A 4,170-nucleotide genomic window follows, 5' to 3' on the forward strand; every position below is an offset into this window, starting at 1 on the left:
TCTCATCCAAAGAACAGCACATAATAGATTGCAGTGTTAGTTTTGGCTAGGTCCCAAAAGCCTGGTGTGAAGGACAGAACCACCACCTTCTGGCCCAGGAATGAGGGCTGCCAGAGGTCATCTTCACTGCTCCCCCCATGTCAAGTCACAGTTAATTGTAGACCTGGTATTTCACTACATTGAACTATAGATAATGAAGTTAAAAACCCCACAGCTTAAAAGTGTGACTTCTTTACTGTCAATTCAAATAAGTACCTGGTGGGTCATATCTGTTTGCAGAACTGGGACACTTATCCTGCTCCCAAACAGTCTTGGCTATATTCATGCACTTCAACAACAGCACTCTTTCATCTAAGTTTCATTGCTAGTGCGGATTACTTGGACTGCAAAAGTTAGCAGTCATTGGTAAGATATTTAATAACTATACTAGAGCATGAGTGGATAATATCAAGAAGTTGAGGGAGCTTGAAGTTTAGGTTATTACCTTGAATCATGCAAACTGAAGAAACACCTTGTTCGTGAATGATCAAATTGTAAATGTTTAAAACTTCTCTTTCACTTATCTCCTGCTCTCAGTTTCATGCAGATTTTCTGGTCACAAGTTTCACTAGAATGCTTTTCTGTATTCAGATGGTGCTACTGAAGTGCTGCTGCTGAGCTTATAAGTTTTCTCTGAAAAGCCATGAAGCAGGGGCAAAATACTAATGGGATGCTTTGACACCAGTCTATCAAATATTTAACCTTTTTCATTTCTTCTTCACACACTAGTTATTCCAGCAGGTCTACTTTAATTGTTTAGGGCTCAATTCTCGCTAAGTGAAGTGGTATACTTGTGACCTACTTTTAGTGCCATCTTATCCTTAACAGGCAACATGGGAACTGGCATAACTGTAAGCTGTTTCCAGGTGCTTCTCACTGCTCAAAGAAACTGCTGCTATAATATTCCTCTGATCCAGCTGAAGAATTCCTCCATTCACGTGGTTGACTTTTCACACAATGGTTTCTTATTTTGCCATCAAATAGGTAAAAGACTGAGAGGAAAAGATCTTCATATAGCAAGGAAGAGACATCTCAGACTTTAAATTAGACTAAAATTTACAATGAACCAGATTAGTTTTGCATATGGACTTCTGTGGCTGTCCAAAGGTTCAGTCTCAAGCTCAGTGAGCCTGGTAACTCAAGCTGGTTTCATCCATGATGTGTGCTGTTCCGGTCATTTATTATAAACTGACTGGTTGTACTAATTTACATAATTAAGGCCGATCAATAATAACGCTAGTTTAACAGTCCCAATTTCTGTAGAGAGAAGTTGCTGGACACTGCTATGCCCAATACCTTGAAAAGTTGAGTTACTTTTCATTGAGAACTAATTAAGCACATAGGAACAGTATGTGCAACAGTGAAGTGTCTTCCCTGCAGTTGTGGAACCAACGTGTAAAGGTTACTGGGTGGTGTGAAAGATTTTAAGCCCATTGTTAAAGTTAGCAACAAGATAGGTCTCTTCTAACCTGAATTTTGTACCCAACCTACTAGACCATGTGGTTATTGGCAGTGGGAGACTGCCACCACTTCATTCTAATTCTAGATGGAAATTACTTGCACCATCTCTGCTATGCAAAATGCAGCTGGTAATAAACTGCCAGCTTGCTCACTTTTCCGAATGGCCTTATAAATTGCAGAAAATGCTTCATGTGAGGGAACAGTACCACTATATGCTTATCTGAATAGAACTGACAATTATAACGAAATCTGCTGCTCCTTTTTCTATTATATGCTCTTGCAAGACAGAGAAGTGCTTATGTACAGAGTTTTATCTGAGTCTGCTGATAGCACCAAAATCTTTTGGATTCTTGATGGAAATTCAATCTGCTTTTCTCAGAGGTTTCTCCCCAGCTTTGTACATGTTCTTTCAGTGGTACTCTTGTTAAACCTAAAGATATGGGAAGGTTTTCATTCAATGGTCTTTTCAGATTTCTCCCCTCCCCCCACCCCCAAGACTATGTAATTATTCTGGAGACAAGAGTAGATTGCAAAGAAGGTATTTCTTTTTGTGCCAGTTCTGATATTTATTTTACAGCGTGCATTCATCTACTGATAATTATCCAGTGCTATATACTAGGATAATGTATTCTGCTGAATATAAACAGGGGTGCAACTTCTAAAGGTATTAAACAATGGCAGCTTCTTTGAAATGAATAGGAGTTGCAGGTATTCTATCTCTGCTTACATGATTATGTATGAATTTTATATTTTATTCTGCTGTCTGTGTGGTACCATTATGGCTCAGCAAAACTAAATCTGTAGGGAGAAGAACTAATCAGATAGAAAACTGAAACAGGATATAAATGAGTTCACTATGTAGTCAGAGAAGAAATATAAAAATCATATTCATTGAGGAAAGGGAGAAAAGATTAAAAATAGGTAGTGTGGAATGTATTACAATTGTTCACATTCAAATTAAAGTTAGAACATGGGCCATTCATGAGCAAAAGTATAGAACATGATTTCAGTAAAATTTATCTTGGCTAATCATACTTTGCAAATTATATAAAGTCTATTCTGCAGATTAATTCTGCAGAATTAATCACACTAAATGTTAGGACTAGAAATAGCAGGTATCTTGGTTGGGAGTCCAGGCCCCTCTATCATTAGGAATTAAAATATATAATCCTATTTGCAAATGTCGCAAGCTTTATCTTACAATTAATTAGATTCCATCCCTGACTATCGCTGTCAAATGGCTATCTAAACTCTCTAAAACCTTACTCCCAGTTTAGGTATGGTCAAGCAGAAGGTCAGTTCAGAAACACTGAATAATTGCATCTTAAGAATTTTGCATCATTCTATTCTATTATATCCATTTACCAAATATTGGCTCAATAAGGTTTTGGAGGCCGTGTAAATGTGATGCTCTAAAATCTCTAAATTGTGAGATGCGTATAATTTGTCCGCTGAAAAACTCATTGCATTTAAAAAGATGTGTTAAAAAAGAAGAAGAAAAAAAGGTCTAATTAGTTTTCTTGTATACTTCTACTGTGGTCTGGGTGTCATAGTCACAGAACAACTACAAGTAAGTTTAAATATTTTACTATCTAATTCATGATGTTTCACGTTTCATTAATATCACTTTTTCTGTCTTGGGAATGTATGAAGAAGAACCATCGTCACTTTAAATTTCTATTCAGGTGGAAATACACCTTTCAAATATGTTACATTCTGGAAGTGAACAAGGTGCAATTTAATGACAGCAAAAACTGGCAAGGTATAAGAAAGAATTTGAAATAATTGCTAAATACTTCTCAAGAAGATTTCTTTCTATTACTACATGCACAATAACTCTAAATTTGTTTCATTGTTGCCTACTTGAAGATTATAAAATATTTAGCAGGAATATAGCCTTCTGTGGCTTAGAAAAAGGATGATGTATGGAATGTAACAAGGATTGAAGTCTTGTATAAAAGTAAACAGAGGTGGTAGTTTAGTGCGGTGGGTTGACCCTGGCTGGACACCAGGTGCCCACCAAAACCACTCTGTCACTCTCCTCCTCAGCTGGACAGGGAGAAGGAATATAATGAAAGGCTCGTGGGTTGAGATAAGGACAAGGAGAGATCATTCACCAATTACCATGGTGGGCAAAACAGACTTGACTTGGGGAAATCAGTTTAAGTTGTTATGAATGAAATCAAAGTAGGATAATGAGCAATAAAACCAAATCTTGCAACACCTTCCCTCCACTTCCCCCCACCCCTCGCTTCTTCCCAGACTCAACTTTACTCCCAATTTCGCAATCTCCTCCCCCTCCCAGCAGCGTAGGGGAACAGGGAATGAGGGTTTCAGTCAGTTCATCACTCATTGTCTCTGCCGCTCCTTCCTCCTCAGGGGAGGACTCCTCACACTCTTCCCCTGCTCCAGCCTGGGGTCCCTCCCATGGTAGACAGCCCTCCAGTGTGAGTCCTTCCCACAAGGTGCAGCTCTTCATGAACTGCTCCAGTGTGGGTCCCTTCCATGGGTGCCGTCCTTCAGGCACAGGCTGCTCCAGCATGGCTCCCCCACGGGTCACCAGTCCCACCAGCAAACCTGCTCCAGCGTGGGCTCCTCTCTCCACGGGGCCACAGGCCCTGCCAGGAGCCTGCTCCAGCGGGGGCTTCCGAGGGTCACAGCCCCCTTTGG

The sequence above is a fragment of the Athene cunicularia genome (genome assembly GCF_003259725.1).
Source record: "Athene cunicularia isolate RWA chromosome 4 unlocalized genomic scaffold, athCun1 chr4_part3, whole genome shotgun sequence".
NCBI lineage: Eukaryota > Metazoa > Chordata > Aves > Strigiformes > Strigidae > Athene > Athene cunicularia.